We start from the raw sequence: 21,419 nt of genomic DNA, 5'->3' as shown, positions 1-21,419 counted from the left end.
CCTATTTTTATCCAAAAGAGGTTCGGCAGCCGCCCTATCTTCACGAAGCTGGTAATTAGCAGACGGGGAGGTCAGCTACTGGAAGGACGCCGAGCTTTTTATCTATAAAAAGGGAGGAATTGAAGTAGGTACAACCCCAAGAAACACAAGGCAAGTTCAACTCGATAATTACTTTACTGGCTACGCCGTGAGGCTGTTGAATGAGAGAGAAAGTCCTAGTTGAACTTTAAAAGAAACAAGTTATAGTATGAAAGCCTAGGACTAGTACTATTTTCTAACATTTTAAATAACTGATACCTCACAAGCTCCGATGTAAATTGCTGGAGAAACTAACAAGTAAATTGCTGGTAACAAGTAAATTGCTGGAGAAACTAACAAGTTGGAGAGGTTGGAGAGGTTTAGCAGGCAACGTCCACAAATCGGCATTTCTGCTATTGCTTACTCCAGCTTACTCCAGCTTAGAACAAAAAGATAAGTTACCGTCAAGCAAGCAACCCCTACCATATATCCATATATACCCATATACCCACTATGGTCCTCACCAGGAAAAAATACAAGGACCAAGGAATCTTGCCTAATTCACCACAGAGCCCGATGGAGCGTCGAAGGAGACAAAGTAAAATTACCAGCTACTTTCCTCAAAAAGACTCGAGTAAGAGAACTCAGAACGAGAGTATTCTAGATGTAGCTATGCCTTTGCCACTCACAGTGTTGGATTGGTCAACACAGCTAAAGGATTTGCAGACAAACAACAAGTGGACAAACCATCCAACAAATTTGGCCCAAGAACTCGCCATAGCAGAGAACGCTACAAAGGCTAATACAGCCAACACACCTGATGCTAATCCTTATTTGTCACCGCTGGAACTTGGAAGTAACCTTTCAACCCATTGGTTGAAAGCCAACGACAGCGGAACAGAAATGCGGGGTGATTATCTTCAGGAGCAGATATACCAGATTTCTACGGATCTCCTTAACGTCAAAAATTTTTTAGCGATAACAAACGGGCTTCTCCTGACCCTAGTGGATAATTTCAAACAACATGTGAGCGCTTCAGTCCAGAATACAAATCCCCTAGCCAGCCCGGATCCACCACTCCCTAGCAAATCCCGGAGGAAAAAAGCTGAGCCTAAGATGAAGAAAAGCAAAAATATAAAAAATCTAAGGCGGCTTAAGACAACTCACCGTACCTGCAAAAAATATTGGCAGAAGCTCTTTAACCTTCTTCCATCCCTTTCTACAAGTGGAACAAACAAATCCAACTCGAGTGCTATCAAAGAAACACGTAAAGTAGATACACCCACAAAAGAATTTAAACCAAGTTTTGAAGAATCAACACCGAGCGGGGACAAAGGAACTAATCCATCTACAGTTATACCGCCCCAGAGTCCTCTTATGGCCAGCACAGAATCTGTAGACAGAGGTGAGCTGGCGACCCAAACTATTGAGGGGAACCACTCCTCTCAAGCTCGACAGATGCTGTGGCCCAAAAGAGAATGGAGTTTAGTCCTAATCCCACAAAAGCTTGTCTTTGCTAATTACCCTAAACCGCCTAGATTTTATGCAGGGTCGGACCGTATAGACCACTTTTTGTCCATTATAAGAGGCATTTTACCGGGGATAGTAAAAGCAACTGACATAGCCGCTATAGAGTATCTACATCAAGATGACTGCTCGGTACGAGCATTGATTACCTTTTTAGATCATAATCTGGCCAGCCTTATTTTTAGAGCTAAAAACCTATTCAAAAAAGAAAGAATAGTCCTATTAAGAATATTTGAAAACAGAGCACCTTTAACCTCTCTGATGGGGACCAAGGGCATAGGAATGGAAGTTCACAAAAGGGAAAAAACCAACTACCAAAACCATCAAAACAGAAAGCATAAGTTCCAGCAGGATCATCTCCTTCAAACAGTATCAAATGATAAAAAGGAAGCTCCACATCCAACTGGCATTTGGCCTCCCACGTGTGATAGTGAGGACTCCTTTCTGGAGGAAGAACTCTCGCTGATAAAGCGATTCTGGTCACTGCATCCACCAGCTCAAACTGAGATTCTGAAAAGACTTGATTTACTTCGGAGCAGACTAGAAAAAAAGGATGACCAAGGTGAGACAATGAAGGACCCTTATGTGCAGCCCATATCTCCCAAATGTCTAGTGGATAAGAAGACAGTGGGAGGCACCTTTAAATGCGTAGACGTGGAACTACAATCTGAGCCCCCTGTGATGTACAATAAAGTAAGACCAAATCAAGGTGTGAAATCTCAAAGCTCCTGGCACAGCTATCTTAAATTGTCTCCGAATGAATTAGCTTCCCCCCCAACTCCAAAATCTAGCCCCAAATCACCAAGAAGAGAGGACCACTACACTCTCTCCAAGCAGTCATCCTCGAAAAGAGCCAATGGGTGTGTTTTTTTAGACACCAAAGAATTGCTGGACGTGGTGGTGACATAGACCCAGCTCCCCGAAGGGCCCGGGGCCTAAAAGTGCTGTCTTGGAATATCGCGGGTTGGCACGCCAAGAAAAACACTCAACAATTTTTGTGCTACCTTAAGCAATTTGACATCATCCTCTTTCAGGAGACATGGCAGAATGACCCTATATTTCTCAATGGGTATAACTGCCACTACCTGCCTGCCTCTCCATCTCCAAGGGGCGGCAGATCTAGTGGTGGCCTAGCTTGCTTCATTTCCACGGAGCTGGCGCACTCTCTAACAGCCCTACCCAGCTGCAATTCTTTAGCAACAGCCGCTCTACTTAGCTTCAAGAGAACTACTCTTTTGCTGGTCAATGTTTATATTCCCCCAGGCCAAAAAAACTCCGTGGTCAAGGCTATATGGGCTGAGCTAGAGGCGTTTTTAGAGCCTCTCGAATCTACTTACCCGTCTGCCCTGACTATTGTGTGTGGAGACTTTAATGCTCGCATAGGAACAGATGACAACAGTCTATACACTCACTTCAACCTATTTATGGACCCTGAAGAACTGACGGATACTGGTGCGACACGACTGTCTAAAGATAGCAGAAGTAATTTTTCAGGTCTCTGCTTAGTGCAGGCTGCCAGACGGAGGGAACTGCTGATATTAAACGGCAACATAGAGGGGGATCGCCCCGGGGAATATACCCATTTCTCCAAGGCTGGGGGAAGCGTTATAGATTATATTCTAATCTCAAGATTCGCTCACAGCTTTGTAAGGAAGTTCCTAGTGGGCCACAATACTCTGAGTGATCACCTACCTCTAATTTTAGAGCTTGCAGGTCGGCCTTTTGACTATTCGATTGCCGAGCCACAATATATACCTTCTGTAAATTTGGGTATACCTGCTCCCAAAAGACTCAAATGGTCCCCAATACTGAATGAAAACCTAACCCTCCTTCTTCAGTCAGTGGAGTTAAAGCTTATTCGCTCCGCTATTGTGTCAGGCAATTCAGTAGATGTGATTATGGAACGCTTTAAATTACTTTTGGAAAGACTGAAATCCCATTTAACAACAGTGATACATAGCGCCGCTACAAAAAGGGCAAAGGACGGAGCTAGCTGGTTTGACCTGGAGTCCAGGCAAACAAGGAGACAAATGAGAACTGCCTACCAGAGATATAGGAAATCAGGGACTGCCCCCCTACTTAATGCTTATATTGATCTGAGACGGTCTTACAAACAATTACTAAGGAGAAAGAAACTGGAAGCTGAAAGAACCGCATGGCACAGTTTGGTTAAGGCATCACACGAGAAAGATACCACTTGCTTTTGGCGAACCATATCTGGTCTACTGGACCAGGAGCGTACTAATTCCATCTGTACAGTGGAACCAATGGAGTGGTTGCGCCATTTTCAATCTTTGTTCTATGACCAGGAAGCCCAACATTACAAATTATGTATCCAATTGGAGGACCTACCTCACTGGCCACCAGTAACTGTTAAGGAAGTTGAGAACTTAATCGCACAATTAAAGAACAACAAGGCCCCAGGGATTGATTATATCCCTGCCGAACTTCTGAAGTCCAACATTGGCTGGTGGGCCCCCCTGCTGGCGTCTCTATTTTCTTGGATCGACTCAACGGGTTTACTTCCAGATGGTTGGACTGAGGCAATAGTTATTCCAATCTATAAAAAAGGACCTACGCCAGACCCGGCGAGCTATAGACCAATCAGCCTTCTGCCTATACCCAGCAAACTATATGCCAAACATCTTTATATTAAGCTAACTAGCTGGCTGGAAACTGAAGCTATTCTAGCGGAAGAGCAAGCGGGTTTCAGGCAAGGCAGATCCACCATAGACCACTGCTTCACCCTAGCCTATTTAATTGATAAATATGCCAAAGAATCCCGCGGGGTGCTATATGCAGCCTTTATCGATCTAAAGGCTGCCTTCGATTCAATTTCACGTGCAAGACTCTGGGATAAATTGAGCACATCAAGTATAGACAAAAGACTATTATTCCTGATCAGCTGTCTATATAAAGACACGGTGCTGCATGTAAGAACTTCGTTAAATGGCCATCTTATAGGACCAGTTCCTGTCAGCAAGGGGGTCAAGCAAGGTTGCATCCTGGCCCCAGTTCTATTTAACTTTTACATCAATGATATGGTTAACTGTTTGTCATCTCCGGACTTCCACGCCCCCAAACTGGCTGACAAATCAATATCAGTACTTTTGTATGCTGATGATGCGATACTCCTATCTCGAACAAGAATAGGCTTAAATAGGCTCATAGGTGAATTTTCAGCATACTGTAGGAGAGAGCAACTGGCAATAAACTATCAGAAAACCAAAATTATGGTTTTTGCAAGGAAACACAGACAGTACAGCTGGAGGATGGATAACCAGACAATTGAACAGGTTAAAGCCTTCAAATATCTGGGTATCGTGTTCCAGTCGACCGGGTCCTGGGATGTCCATCAAAAATGTGCCAAAGAAAAAGCAGCTCAAAGTATTAAGATGCTGTCCCGCTTCTTTTACACAAAGGGGGGCAGATACATCCCAGCAGCCCTTGAAGTTTTTCAAGCAAAACCTTTGGCGCAGTTACTGTATGGGGCACAAATCTGGACGGGGAACCACTGCTCCAGTCTTGAAACTGTTCAGTCTAAATTTCTAAGGCAGATATTCGGCGTCCCCCCCTGTGTTCCAAACGCAGCATTACGACTCGAGGCCTGCCTTCCATCTGTGGAAACTCAGACTTGGCAAAGAACATTCAACTACTGGCTTCGTCTTAATCTAAACCCACCTGGTCTACTGCCTCTAGTAATGCAAGATTCTCACAAAAGCAAGTGGTTCAAAACTGTGCATCAAAAACTCCTTACATGCGGTTTGCACTCACAGTCCCTACTATCAATGGGCCTCATTAAAGCAAAGAGTCTAATTGGCCAGCGCCTGAAAGACATTGAACGGCAAAACAACCTGACCATCTTAAAGAAACTGTGCCCATGGTATACCTACTTTCCCCCTTCTCATTTTGACTCCCCAGCCTCATATTTGTCTAAATTAACCATCCCAAAATACAGACGTGCCTTTACATTGGCTAGATGGGATGTTCTTCCTTCTGCCGTACTCGAAGGTCGTTACCAAAAGACTCCATTTGAAAAACGACTCTGTCCATGTGGAGATGGTAACACGGAAACAGTGTCCCATGTCCTTCTATCCTGCCCTATTTACAAAGACCTAAGGAATGAGATTATTACTCCACTTATTCTCTCCAACCCCGGCCGTTCACCAGACATTACACTGTATTTTCTCTTATCTGATACGGATAGTCAGATAACAGAGAAGGTCGCGAGGTACATCGAGAGAGCTGTGAAATTGAGGGCCACCATCTGAGTGACAGACTTGTTCATCTGACGGACCCCCTTTTGCCTGTTCTTTTCTTCTTTTCATTCTTATTTTTATTTTATTTTTAATTCTTGTCTAGCTGTGGCCTGTTGGCTTTGCTAATAAAGTTTTGATGATGATGTAAAGTTCCCTTGGCCATAATCTATGTTCAATATTTACAATACAACTTTTATTGTATTGATGGAATTGATTATTTATTTGAGCAGGGTCTCATGGTTTTAAAAATGTTTACAGATCGTATCTTGAACAGATAGCAATATTTATTGTGTGTTTGGCTTTTGTCAGGTCTGCAGGCATGTATGGAAGCTTCTGATAAGAATTAATGAGCCTCTGACAGGTTTATAGTCCATTTATTAACACACAGAGAGTGGCATCGAGCCATCAGTCGCTCAGTCTGAATCTCCTGCCCTTCCGCAGCACAAAGTGCCAGTTCCCCATCATCCTGCCCCTGTGCTTCCCTTGCTCCTTAACCCTTTCCTGCCTCCTAATCCAAGGGGAAGGAGCAGCATCACCGCTGCTCCCAAAGGCAGAGCCTTCCAGACGCTCCCTCCCTCCTGGTTACCTAGCAAAGTTATCAGGACTGTCTATTTCCCTCAACCTCCAACTGTGAGACTTCTGAATCTGCTATTCTCCCTGTTACTGGGAATCTTGAAGGAAGGGCCCCCCAGTTCTTCTCTTCCTCCTCTGTTAAAGGCTGCTCTGTCTGGACTGTCTTTCTTCCTGGTCAGAGTCAGACCAGTCTCTGGCATCCAACGCTGGCCAGCCCCTGACAGCTTTACAGTGATATACTGAGGAAGGAAGTATTTGGAAACAGACGTTTCATGCTAGCTAGTCCATGTTTTTTGCTCATTAGCATTTGTTGCTGAATACACTACTATTCACATAAAATCAATTTTCAAGTCAGACTTTTTATGCACTCCCCCCCCTTTTCTTTATAGAAGCAATTAACCCATCACAGATTCTTCCTTAAGCTGGGCTTAAAGAGGCAATGGGCTTGCAGCTACCTTTCACTTTTTAGCGTAGCTGCAATTTATCCCACGTCCCTTGGCAGAGTCACTTGGCTCCCCATCTTCCCTGGGCGCTAACTTGACATTGAGATTGGGAAGGGGGCTTGAGGTTATGGGATATGGTGTGGGATGTAATACATCAGTACTGTCAATTACAACATGCTTTGCTTCCTAGAGTGGACACTGTCAGGCGGGTGTTTACTTCCTGTTCCCCCTGTAAGTGACTCAGCAGATGGGCATGGTTCTATAAAAGGGCAAGTCACGCAGTCATCTTGTCTCAGTTAACTCTCAGTTCATTCTCGCAACCATTTTGTTGTCTGCTGGCTCTCAGCCAGCAGCACTTGGGCCCATCCTCACAAAGGATGTAAGCCACGTTCTATGTTTGCAACCTGAAGCTTAAAGCCTGCCTTCTAGGATGTGTACTGTGAACAACTTGCGAATAAACTTATTGTTATACTTTTAAAGACAGTCTTGTGAGTCTTTATTGTATTTTAAGAGGGAGAAAAGGGGACACCAGGAATAATCCATCTAGGCAAAGCAGATTGGATTAGTCATTTTGTAGAGATTCAATCTTGTAGAGATTCAAAGAAATCTACTGAAATATACTCGGAGTCGTTTATTCAGCTCATAATAGCGAGGAATGGAAGTTCCCCCCAAAGTCTGCTTTATATATGTTATTTACACAATGGGCCCCACATGATTGGCTAATTCCAGGATTCTCCTGTAGGCCAATTAGGTTGCAGATTCACTTCCACCTGGAGCTGGATTGGGTGGCTCCTGTGGACCAACCAGACTGCTGCATTCTGGTTCCTATTGTTCTAGGACCAATCAAACTGCTGCATTCTGCATTTGATAATATTTCTGCATTTGATAATATTTCTTGGAGTTTTATGAAGAAAAATCTTCAAGGGATGGGGGTAGGTCAAGGTTTTGAAAATGGTATAGGTGCGATTTACTCAGAACAAAAGGCCAAATTGATTGTTAACAATGTGGTGACAGAAGAATTTAAGATAGAAAAAGGGACACGACAAGGCTGCCCAATTTCCCCATTGCTTTTTATTTCGGTTCTGGAGGTTTTGCTAAATATGATTAGAAGGGACCATCTGATTAAAGGTATACAGGTCGGAGCTAAACAGTACAAATTGAAAGCTTTTGCAGATGATCTAGTATTGACATTACAGGAGCCAGAATCTAGTGCGAGATTGGCTTCATTATTTTCAAATAAGGGAGGCTTATAACTTGGACAAGAAAATCGGCTTCCAGGTGGAGAAATCAAAATTGGAAATAGAACTGTTAGAACCCAAAACTAAGATATTATCAAGAATGTATAACTTGCTGTGGAAATGGAATACTCAGGATGAAACGGTGAAATCTGCTATGATTAAATGGGCACAAGATGTGGGACATAACATAATGTTAGCTGACTGGGAACAGTTGTGGACGACAGGTATGAAATTCACGGCATGTAATGCCTTAAGAGAGAATATTATGAAAATGATATACAGGTGGTACATGACACCAGTCAAGCTTGCAAAAATATATCATTTGCCCGAAAATAAATGTTGGAAATGGGACTTCCGGGTTAGCGCGATCTGGTTAATGGCGGATTCCCTCCGAGCTCCGGAGGGAATCGGCTCCGCTGGAGAAGGGTTCTACCGCGACGGCGACGCGGGGACCCTCAGAAACCGCAGGCGCTGAAGCCTGCGGACTTGGTGACTCGGCGGGCACCTTAAGCGCCCCCCGACCCACGAAGAGCCTTTTTAAAGGCTACGGAGAGGGTACGGGGAGCGGCGTGGTGCTGTGAGTGGACCGCTACTGCAGTGGAGCGTAGCCGCGAGCCATGGCCGGAGACCGCTGACTTTCTTCCCTGAAATTCAGACTTTAATTAACCCGTGAGTAGAATGGAATTTGGACTTTAAAATTTTTACCTTTGAATTCGGCACGATCGGGGGATGTGCTAAAGGGAAGTCCGCACCCCCCTGCTTACAGAAGATTTAAAGCAAGGATCGGAGAACTAAGGTGGAGAGTTTTTTCTTTTCGGTGTTTTTTAAAAGATAATATTTTCATGAGTTTGACAGAAGAAGATTTGTGCTGGAGAGTAAGAGTGGAATTTTAGAAGCTTTTGCTTAACCCCCCCCCCCTCAGACCCGGGAGTGTCCTGTATGTGAGCTGGAGAAAAAGGAACAGGAGTTTGACAGCTGTCAAAGGAGCTGTCAAACGGGCAGTGAAAGTTAAAAATCTTATTGTTTAACACTTCTCTGGACTAAATTTGTTACATTTGAATTAAAGAGGTTGGGAACAAAGTAGTGAAATAACAAAGTAACGGACTGTTGGGAAAGGACTATTAAGTAACCAGAATCCCCCTAGGGGAAACATTGAAACACTACAATGGCTGCAGATGGAAAATTACAGGCAGAGATAGAAAGAATGTTCTTTCTCGTGGGAATTTTGCAGGAGCAGACTACGGCTATGAGTAAACAACTTATAACCTTGAATTCTAAAATAAGTGACTCTGCTGAATGCACAATGGACTTGACCGGAAAAAAATCTGCAGCTGAATTAGAAGAGATAACTTTGGAACAGGAGGAGAGGGAACAAGGAGTGGAGCATGTACAGATGGAGAGTACCAACCAGAAGCCTACATTGTTAGAATATAAAGAAGACTTTTGGATTACAAATCTGCGAAAGATGCGAGAGAGGAGGGAGGAAGCCCCCGGAACACTTGGAATACTTGAATTTAAAAGAAACAAGAAATATGATTGGGGCTTCCTCTTTGAGAATGGAAGATCAGTTGACCTTTCGCAGCAGCTGTTACCAAGTATTTTGGATGGAAGAAAATCTGATGAGACTGAGCTAGAACTCTTTCGAGACCAGATGACCAACAAAGAGGGCTACCAACAAAATCGGCAGAGAGAGACTGACAGAGACTTGAAGGCCTCAGATGTGAGGAATCCAGACTAAAAACTGTTTTTGTGGACATTCATTTGGGAAGGGACAGAAACCGGGGCGGGGGGGGGGGGGGAAAGAATTTTTAAAATGTTTATGACCTTTGTGTTTGATTATTATGACCTATTTTTAAGATATAAGGGAAATTCGTGGAAGGAATTTGGGTCGACCTTAGAAAAGGATTTAATATTTATAAGAAAATTGGATAAGTAAAATTTGGCCAAGTAATATGAATCAAGTATTTTTTAAAAATATATATACTTATATAACAACAATATGTAAAGGATGAGAGATATGAGCTTGCTGAGTTAATTCAATTAAATTAGGATGTATGAAGGGGGGGTGGGGGGAGGTCAAGAACTGGGGTTAGGAAAGTAAGGACATGAAACCTTATGTGTTGTTTTTGTTTGTGTGTGTCTGTGTTTATAAAATGTGAAAATCCAATAAAAATTTTATAAAAAAAAAGAAGAAGAAATTGAACCTTAAAAAAAAAGAAAAAAAAGAAAATAAATGTTGGAAATGTAAGGAGGTGTGAGGAAGTCAGGGAAACAAGTAAATGAATTGTAAGATAGAGAAAGAGGGATTTACTTTTAACTGTTTTCACTTTTTTCTGTGTTTTGTGTTTTTTTTTTTTCCTTTTTCTTTTTTCTGGGTATGTAACCTCTGTTTTTTCTTGGAAATTCTGATAAATATTATTTAATTTTTAAAAAAACACCAATCAAACTGCTGCATTCTGAATCCTATTGTTCTAGGACCAATCAAACTGCTGCATTTTGGATCCTATTCAACTCAGTACATAACATCTACCAATTAGCTTCCGGGAATATAGAGGGGATTTGGTCTGCTACATCACTCACCAGCGTGAGTGAAGGAAGGATACTACTTAACAAATATTTCCTTGCCTATTACAGTGGTACCTCGGGTTAAGTACTTAATTCGTTCCAGAGGTCCGTACTTAACCTGAAACTGTTCTTAACCTGAAGCACCACTTTAGCTAATGGGGACTCCTGCTGCTGCTGCGCTGCTGCTGCACAATTTCTGTTCTCATCCTGAAGCAAAGTTCTTAACCTGAGGTAATATTTCTGGGTTAGCGAAGTCTGTAACCTGAAGCGTATGTAACCCGAGGTACCACTGTCTCCTAAACATCCCCACAAGGGGGATGTTTCTAGCTCTCCTTGGTTTTCAAACCCAGCCTGTGCAGCAACCTGAACATGCCCATACCTTCTCTGGAAAGGCTGGGATGCTGGGTGTCTTCCATATAATGTTGGGAAATGGACGCTTGCCCCTTCCTCCGAGTGGGTGGCTGTTGCACATCCTCGTGCTTGGTCGCCGTCCCCAAGCAGCCAGAACGCAGATGGTCAGGTAGCCATTCAAGAGTTCCCCATGACACCTGGGGAGCTGGCAGGATAAGAGGCCTGCTTGGGTGAGAGGGGATGCTTTGCTGCTGAAAGGGCACTAGCAGCCCACCTGCCAGGGCAGCCACTGAGACATAAAAGCCAGCAACACCTTCTGCCCTCAATAAATTTATTTCTCGAACCTCCGCTATCTGACTGTGTCCTTATCCAACTCAAGTAAGCCTAACGGGCCACAGATTTTCCTACTTGGGGCCACACGCACAATGACCCCCGGTCATCTGTAGAGATTTGAAATGTCAGAGAATCTTAGAGATAATAATCAGCACTCCTACCAAACTGCAAGGCTCCATGATTCTCTGGGGAGAAACCATGACATTTAAACCTTTGCAGGGATTGTAACCTGGATATAAAAGAGAGAGGACTTACAGTTATTGAAGAGGCTTACAGATTCATTTTAAAGCAGTTTTTCTACTACTACTGATGAATGTGAATGTTACAAGACAGGGGCTCCTCTACTCCTTGGGGAACATGTGTCATTGAGAGGAGCAATATTTCCTGACCAGAAAGCAGAATTCTGGGAAAGATTCTGGGAAAGCCTCATGTAGTTTCAGATAATATGATCAACGAGTTGGGATAAAGTTTGGGGACCTCTTGCTGCTGTGAAGCTGGTGTGAAAAATAAAGAAAGGAGGCACGTCCTTCGGAATAACCCTGCCATGCTGAATACATCAGTTGCTTAAAACATGGTGCTGATATGGCCCAGGTGGAGTTCCCGCCAGCTGCTGCACTTTGAATTGGCCAATGAGAGGCCTGCACAGGTGAGAGGGGATGCCTCGCTGCTGAAAGGCCATTGGCTGCCCACCTGCCAGGGCAGAACAGAGCCTGTTCAGTCTTCTGCTGCACTGGTGTTAAGTAAGAAGACAGGCCCAAAGAAACCAGTCTCCTTTCAAAATCCTTGAACGTTAAACAAGAAAGTGGCGGTGCCGGCTGCAGAGAGAACCAATTCCTTGCAAGTGCAGAACGTACCTTATGTAGCCCTGGTAAAAGTGCCAGTTCCACATATAGGGGTGTTGTACATGAATAAGGGGCTCAGAAAAACATTAGCCAATCAGTGCTCCCTCATCACAAGGCAGCAGAGAATTAAGGTCCCAATCTTCCTTCTCCATTTTGCAAATTCTGCATCTTGTCCTCTAAAGAAGATAAGGGAAGAAGATTATATATTTTGCGTTCTCATGTTGTACATTTATGTTCTGAACTGCCTGTGATCTGCTAATGAAGGGTGGTATACAAATTAAATAATAACAATAGGCGAACTTCCCCATGGCTATTAGGATTTCCCACAAACCCTAATTACACTCAAGTTTCTGGAAGGACTTTCTGAGAACCTCACAGAATAGCCTCTTCTTGGATTGTCTGGGTGGAGCTACTGATGGGAAACATATTTCACCAAAGTCTCCCAGGATGCTATATAAGCAGGCCTGGTGGCCCACATGCCATTCACACTGAATCCTAAAATGTGGGCCAAGATCTTCTTACCATTTGTGGGACTCCTTTGCGGGGCCAGCCTGCCACTGACTTCTTCCCAGGCTGATACAGGTGAGTTTGCTTCTCTTTCCTTCCTCTTTGCAGCCTTCTCAGGCATGTACCTGAAATCTGGGCATCTGGAACCACCCTTAGAAACAGAGCAATAACAACCCTTGGACTCTCTTATGCCAACGTTTCTGCTTATTTGCCAGCATTAAACGGGATAGTCATTCCAAAGGGACAGATCCCATGGTTCCAAAGCAAATACCCTTTTATTAACATTTGTAAGTGCCTATTTCTGTGTGCTGAGATCTTTGTAGGTTTAGGGGACAGAAGAGACATTCTTCTGATAGGGGCAAAGAAGGAAGGCTCTCACAAACTATGTAGCTGAAATTATTTAGCTGAGATTCCTGCATTACAGGGGAAGGTTCTATCAGGGAGGTTCTATCTATACAGAAACGCAGCTATCATCAAGCCTTGACTGAAGAACCGGTACAGTCCTATCTGGGATGGTCTTCCTCTTCCACCGAGCGTGCAGCTTAGGGAGGGACGCGTATGAAACATGGGGACACCTGCCTAGCCAGCCAGGTCAGCCAGATCAGCCCTGGTGATCAATGAGGTGGCAGATATCTCAGTCGGATCACCCTCACATCCGTCTTGAGATGTCTCCTGGGGCTCCCAAGTTCAATCATGAATGAGACAATGTGTGCAGAACTAGGTATACACACAATGGAATATTGGGTGTGGGCTAGCAATATAAAATATGGGTTTCCATTTTGTTGCCAGCATTTGAGTCTACTCTCTGACTTAATTACGGACTCTGATAAATCCAGAAGTTCCAACTCTTACATAGGAAAATCAGATCTATTGGTATTGACTTCGAACCCTTGTATAATCCAAGTGAGCAATATTTATTGCAATAGTCAAACCAGATGAAGGTACATTGGGGGAATAAACAACAAGTCAGGTGCAAATAAATTTGCTTCCCCAAGATAACTGTATCACATATCTCAAAAATAATAATTTCTGTCCAAAGCAGGACCTTTATCTTAGCCCAAATGAATGTTTTCCCTTCAGCTTTTGTCAAGTGCAGATTTTTAAACACCCCCAGAAATGATAGACATTGTGGATGTTCTTTGAATGTGCCAGACACTGTAGAACATATCCTTTTCTAATGTCCATTTTACAAACTGCTACGCAAAGTGTATTTACCCCATAACCATGAAGTTCACTAGAATGCTTTTGGCTAGTCACTGTCTATCCACATAACCCACCACACCAGGGTTTTTTGAGGATAAAATGGGGAGGCAGAGTACACTGTATGCATACTCTCCAATATTCCTCATTTGAAAATAAGGACATTTCTCACTCTCCCTCCCTCTGCCATATGACCCTCCCCAATGTCACGTTTTTTATCTGTTGCCCACTCCTGCAAAATATTTCCTATCAGATGAAGGTTCGGACACTTGTTCTGGTGGCCCAGTCCACACATTTCAAGACCTCCCTAAATCTATAACAATACACTCATGTGATTTTAAGCAGTCCCTGGACATCGCACACACAGTGCCTCCACTGCCCTGACCAAAAACCTTAGTCCCCATTTTGTTCTATTTTATTCTTTGGTAAGTCTACACACACAAACACAAACAAACCAATAATTTTTTTTTAATAAAGGGGCAAGATTAAACCTGCTCCAGTCCCCCTTTCGTCCCACCCAGGCCGGCCCTACCCTCCGCCTGCCCCTCAGAGCTGGCGCATCCCACACAGGGCTGGGCCTTGCTGGTGGCAGTCTCTCCTCCTCTTCGCCTGCCCTCTGGCAGCTGCTACAGTCAGCAGCATGTGATATTGCAATGTTCCCTGCCTTGTTTCCATGACCCCCAGAGTGTCACTTCAATCCTATTTGTCTTCACGTGGCTGCTGTCCTTTGAACCAAGTTCTACTCTAGAGCCTTGTTCACAGGCCACGGCCATCCACCAGGGTAGCACAAAAGCCCACTTCTGTGTAGATTCTGCAGTCAGCTGGCAACCCCTCCCTCCGCCTGCTTCCGCTACAGCCAGCAAGATCCTCCATTTCATTGGCATTTCCCTCCTGCTGAAAAAATTGCAGAAATCTCTTCCTTCCCATCTTCTCACCCACAAATATGGCAGAATTGTGTTCTGGCTCAAATCCAAAAAATGACGCTAATTGGAAACATATAAAAATACAAGGGTATGGCCCTGTGTGGGGTATCACAATAGCAGCAGCAAGAATGAGAAGGAAATATACAAGAATAGGAGTCAACTCCAGGGGGTCGTGGGTACTTGGGCACCCACAATAATGTAATTTGTAGGGACTGGGCACCCACAAAGTCAATGAGCACTATGTGCAGGCGTGTGCCTGTGATGTTGCACCTCCATGTTACGGCTGTGGGCACCCACAGTCCTGCGGGCAAGATGGCACCCCTGTATACAAACCCACATCCTGTGTCCTGACTCCATGCATTGCAGCTTGAAGAACTGGATTGGGGTTAAGAAGACTGGTTGCTGGGAACCCCTTCATTTAAAACAGATCCCTGCAGCCACATTAGGAAAAGAACTGAAAATAAAACAGCCAATATTGTAATGCTGTTATACAAATCTATGGTGTGACCTAAAATATTGTTACAAAAGTTGAATGCCTGCCCTTCTCTTTGCCGAGTGGGGGCAAGAACCCATGGGGTCCCTGGCACTGACACAGGGTCTGTGTCCCTTTGGAGGAATAGAAAACGCAGTAGAGACTATTGTAGGTTTAAGAAATATGGTTTATTCACCTATTTACTCCTCCTGTCTGCATGGTGGGAGTACAAATCTTACAGCGTGGTCATTTCATGGGGCGGCAGCGCAGGCATCCTTCAGCCTCCCTGCCCAAGATGGAGCTCAGCTCCTGTCCTGCCGCTTCTTCCCAGCAAACCTTGCTCAAAAACTGCCTTTTCCTGTCCCCTCTAACACCCCACTCCCTCACCTGAAATCCCTGCCTCTGTTCACACCTCTGGGCAGGGGGGAAAGGAGTTTTCTTGTGTTGTTAATGGCCCTCCATTATACACATTGAGGCACCAGGCAAAAATGTTCCTCTTTAACCAGATCTTTGGTTGGTTGCTATCCAATGCCCTTTTAAAACGTGTTCTGGCGGGATTATAAGGTTATTTTCATTTTCATTTTGCTTATGTATTTGGTGTTTTTCTGTTGTGATTTTATCCTATGAGCCACCAAGACCTGCGAGTATAGGGGAGTATAGAAATCTTAACAACAACAACAACAACCATCACAAAACTAACCACAGACCACGCAAAAGGATAAAATGTTCCTCAAAGGACATGCAACTTACAAAACCCTTTCTAAAAATAATATCTCTGAATTCCTCTTTTCTCTTCCCAGATGCTTCTGCTATTCTCAAATTCAGGGTCTGGGAAAGGCTTCTAGGGTTGGAGGGTGGGGCAAGGCAGGAGAAAAAAGCCGTTGCCTGATTAAATTTTTTACTGATGATGGTGCTGGCAGACCAAGAGATGGAGAGAAGCAGAGCCAGCCACTCCCAAGGTCTGAGACTTTCCCTTTGGCCTCTGGGTCCTCCATGCAGTTGGTGCACCCAGCTCTGGAGATGGCAACAAGGAGGTCCAGGGTGGAATGACCACAGAAACCACCACAAGGGTGTGGGCCACCTGCAGGTTCACAGGAAGGTCCAGCAGAGAGTCGTAGACCTTGCACTGCATCTGGCTGGTGCTCTCATAGAAGCAGTTCATTCACAGCCCCTAGCTCCTACCAGTGTGTTGTGACATCAACCCCCCTCCCAAACTCAATGACTGGTGGGCACCTATGGAAGATGGGGAGCCAAGTGACTCTTAAAAGGGACATGGGCAAAATTTCAGCTACACTAAAAGTGCAAGGTAGCTGCAAGCCCATTACCCCTTTAAGAGCAGCTTAAATCGGGATGTTTCAGGGCAAAGGAAGAATCCATGGTGGGTTAATTGCTTCTATGGCAGTCTCAGAAAATTTGGGGCAGATAGGGTGTATGTTATTCCTTGGGGTTTACTGCCTAAACCTTTCACTATTGAGTATAGCCACAAGCAGTGCTCTTTTCTGGGGGGACACAGGGGTACACATACCCCTAAACATTTTGTGAATCTTTGTACTTTTGTCCATTTACTATATTTATTTTTCCTGATTTGAACTATAAAATCATGATTTTCTTGAGTCAAAATGAGAGAACCCCTAAACATTTTTTAAGGGAGGGAAAGCACTGGCCACAAGGCAGCAGAGGTTTTAGGTCAGAGTGTTCCTTCTCCATTTTGCTAATTCTGCATCTTGTCCTCTAACGAAGGTCAGGGAAGAGGATTATGTATTTTATGTTCTCATGTTGTACCTTTATGTTCTGAACTGCCTATGATCTCCAGATGAAGGGAGGTGTACAAATTGAAATAATAACAATAGAACTTCCCCATAGCTATTGGGATTTCCCACAAATCCCAATTACACTCAAGTTTCTAGAAGGACTTTCTGAGAACCTCACAGAATAGCCTCTTCTTGGATTGTCTGGGTGGAGTTACAGGGATTGAGTGGGAAAGTATCTCACCAAAGTCTTCCGGGGTGCTATATACAGTAAGCAGGCCTGGTAGCCTACATGCCATTCACACTGTATCCTATAATGTGGGACCAGATCTTCTTACCACAGCTGTGCAAGCCTTTGGGAGTCAGAAATGTGAGAGGACATCATAGGGGGGAGGGAAGGAAAGAGGGACAGAGGCCAGCGTTGCCCGCGGCAGCCCAAATTGCCCATGTAGAGCAAGCGGAGGCCACCGGTTAGGGAGACCCACCCAAGGTTGCTTGCCGAGAGCCAGAGAACAAGGAAACTCTCCATCCTTTTTCAACCAAATGTCTGGTTAAAGAGGGACATTTTTGCCAGGCGCCTAAATGTGTATTCTAATGGCACCAGATGAACGTCTCTGGGGAGAGCATCCCTCAAACACGAAGCTGAGTGCCCAGTCCTGAAGGAGAGCCTTTCTTCCATGCAGGCCCGGCAGGGCCCACTGCTGCCATTGCTGCTCCCTGGGTTAGATGCTTCGCCAGTCTCCGTTGGGCCACCAAGTCTGGGTACGTGTTCTTCACAGCCCCCCATGGGGCTGTGTGAGGAGACACCTCTCTTTAGGGCAGGAAGGGGGCAGCTCTGAGACCAGGAGCGGCAGCAGCGGCTACCTCCAAGGAGAGGAGATAGGAGAGGAGGCTGAGGGAACCCTCCACCAGGGAGGGTGTGTGGAAAAGGCTGAGAAGCTGCCAGCTCTGCAGGCAAGGGTCACATAAATGGGCTTCTGAGTCCCGCAGGGCAGAAAGAATGTATTTGGTCAAGGGAGCCATGGACTCAGAAAAGTTGAAAACCTCTGGCTTAAAGAGAAGGCTCAAGAAGGAGAGAGTGGATGTGTAGGGAAAGGGCGTGAGACACAGTGTCTCTTCATCAGTGGGGAGCAAACAGTTAGTTTTCTCTTTCTCTCTCCTCTTCTGCTTCCTTTAGCCAGCAATGGTGTGTAAAAAGTAAGCAAATGCTCATGTATTAATGCATTACAGTGGTACCTCGGGTTACATATGCTTCAGGTTACATACGCTTCAGGTTACAGAATCTGCTAACCCAGAAATAGTACCTCGGGATAAGAACGGACATCCGGAACCAATTATGTACTTAACCCAAGGTACCACTGTAATGGGATTTTTTTCTGGTTAAACGTAGGAATGTGTTGCGTTTTTAAAACATCCCAAGGCTCTTTGTTGATGCTGCAAACAGGGCCGCTTCTCTGGAAATAAACGGTGTAGTACATTATTGCTGACTTAAGTGCAAATTTAAGATACCAGAAAATGCAAAGGAAGGCAATGTGCCTTGATTTTTATTAGTCCCCTCATTGCTTTCCTTTTTGTGAAGGGCTTGGAGAACACGTTGAGGTTTTTTACTGCCGGTAGACCTGGTGTACATGCGAGACGTGTACCCTTTTCTTGCACATGCAAGTCTTGTGACTAGTGTCTGATGATGATGCAGCCTCTCCCTGCCGGAGGGGTTGCGCGCAGCTATAGCACAAGCCTGCATTCGCTCCATAGGACGCACACACATTTCCCCTCAATTTTTGGAGGGGAAAAAGTGCGTCCAATGGAGCGAAAAATATGGTAGATCACTTGAAATGATGAATAATTGTTGCTCACCAATATTATCAAAGGAGCCTCACTGAAAAAATATTTTTTGGTGCCCTGATCTTAATATGAAATTCTCTTGTATCAGAGTTATACCAGAACACAAAGTCTGTTGGTTACTCCTGAAACACACCTTAAAGGTATGCTGTTACCATTCAGACTGGAAATGTTGCCAAATACTGCTTAGAAGAAGAAGAAGAAGAGTTTGGATTTGATATCCCGCCTTTCACTCCCTTTAAGGAGTCTCAAAGCGGCTAACATTCTCCTTTCCCTTCCTCCCCCACAACAAACACTCTGTGAGGTGAGTGGGGCTGAGAGACTTCAAAGAAGTGTGACTAGCCCAAGGTCACCCAGCAGCTGCATGTGGAGGAGCGGAGACGCGAACCCGGTTCCCCAGATTACGAGACTACCACTCTTAACCACTACACCACACTGGCTCACTAGGTAAATGTTATGATACAAATGCCCATAAAAGGGGTTAAGCTGATTAAACAACCTTTAAATATAAGAACTCAGGTCAAGATGTGAATTTAGACCTGAAGGAATCATTGTCTTTGAACGGTACCTTTATATATAAGGTTCCCTTGGCCGTAATCTATGTTCAATATTTACAATACAACTTTTATTGTATTGATGGAATTGATTATTTATTTGATCTGGGTCTCATGGTTTTAAAAATCTTTATAGATCATATATTGAACAGACAGCAATAATTTTTTTGTGTTTAGCTTTTGTCAGACATGCACGGAAGTTTCTGATAAGAACTAATGAGCCTCCGACAGGTTTATAGTCCATTTATTAACACACAGAGAGTGGAATCGAGCCAACTTCTCTCAAGACATCAGTTGCTCAGTCTGAATCTCCTGCCCTTCCACAGCAGGAAGCGCCAGTTCCCCATCATCCTGCCCCTGTGCTTCCCTTGCTCTTTAACCCTTTCCTGCCTCCTAATCCAAGGGGAAGGAGCAGCATCACCGCTGCTCCCAAAGGCAGAGCCTTCCAGACGCTCCCTCCCTCCTGGTTACCTAGCAAAGTTATCAGGGCTGTCTATTTCCCTCAACCTCCAACTGTGAGACTTCTGAATCTGCTATTCTCCCTGTTACTGGGAATCTTGAAGGAAGGGCCCCCCAGTTCTTCTCTTCCTCCTCTGTTAAAGGCTGCTCTGTCTGGGACTGTCTTTCTTCCTGGTCAGAGTCAGACCAGTGTCTGGCATGCAACGCTGGCCAACCCCTGACAGCTTTACAGCAATACACTGATTAAGGAAGTATTTGGAAACAGGTGTTTCATGCTAGCTACTCCATGTTTTTTGTTCATTAGCATTTGTTTGACTAAACTGCGGGAGGCAGTGGAAGACAGAGGTGCCTGGCGTGCTCTGGTCCAGGGGTCACAAAGAGTTGGACACGACTAAACGACTAAACAACAATACCACCACACTACCATTCACATAAAATGAAATTTCAAGTCAGACTTTTTGTGCATCTTTTGTTTTGTTTTTGTTTTTTGCTTTATGGAAGCAATTAACCCATCATGGATTCTTCCTTAAGCTGGTCTTAAAGAGGCAATGGGCTTGCAGCGACCTTTCACTTTGTTTAGGGGACAGAAGAGACATTCTTCTGATAGGGGCAAAGAAGGCAGGGCTCTCATAAACTATGTAGCTGAAATTATTTAGCTGAGATTCCTGCATTACAGAGGGAGGTTCTATCAGGGAGGTTCTATCTATACAGGGAGCGCAGCTATCATGAAGCCTTGATTGAAGAACCGGTGCACTCCTTCTACCTGGCATAATCTTCCTCTTCCACCGAGCCTGCAGCTTAGGGAGGGACGCACATGAAACAGGGGGACACCTGCCTAGCCAGCCAGATCACCCCTGGCGATCAATGGGGTGACAGATGTCTCAGTCGGATCACCGTCACATCCGTCTTGAGACGTCTCCTGGGGCTCCCAAGTTCAATCATGTATGAGATAAGGTGTGCAGAACTAGGTATACACACGATGGAATATTGGGTGTGGGCTAGCACCATAAAATACCGGTTGCATTTCCATTTTGTTGCCAACCTTTGAGTTTACTCTCTGATTTACTTACAGACTCTGATAAATCCAGAAGTTCCAACTCTTACATAGGAAAATCAGATCTACTGGTATTCAAATCAGATCTTGAAACCCTTGTATAATTCGAGTGTGAATATATTTAATGCAATAGTCAAAACAGATTAAGGTACATTGGGGGGAAAACATCAAGTCAGTTGTAAATAAAATTTGCTCCCCTGAGATAACAGGGTCACATATCTCAAAAATAATAATTTCTTTCCAACTCAGGACCTTTATCTTAGCCCGACTGAATGTTTTTCCTTCAGCTTTTGTCAAGGGCAGATTTTTAAACATCCCCAGAAATGATAGACATTGTGGATGTTCTTTGAATGTGCCAGACACTGTAGAACATAACCTTTTCTACTGTCCATTTTACAACCTGCTACGCAAACGCATGCTGCCCCCCTTTTTTGGGTAGTCTAACATCACAGCACAATGAAAATATCCGATTCTATCTGTCTGACATTAACCCAGAATTAACTGCAAGGTGGGC

The 21,419-nt window shown here is 44.4% G+C and overlaps 1 protein-coding gene across 3 annotated transcripts in view; it reads left to right on the top strand.

Annotated features, from left to right (window-relative positions):
* The window catches only part of LOC307201894 (uncharacterized protein), a 78,105-nt gene that overhangs the window by 45,661 nt on the left and 11,025 nt on the right, over nucleotides 1-21,419 (top strand). The gene's annotated exons all lie outside the window — the stretch shown is intronic.

The sequence above is a fragment of the Podarcis cretensis genome (genome assembly GCF_951804945.1).
Source record: "Podarcis cretensis genome assembly, chromosome: 13".
Lineage (NCBI taxonomy): Eukaryota > Metazoa > Chordata > Lepidosauria > Squamata > Lacertidae > Podarcis > Podarcis cretensis.
This window is presented reverse-complemented; position numbering and strand designations above follow the sequence as displayed.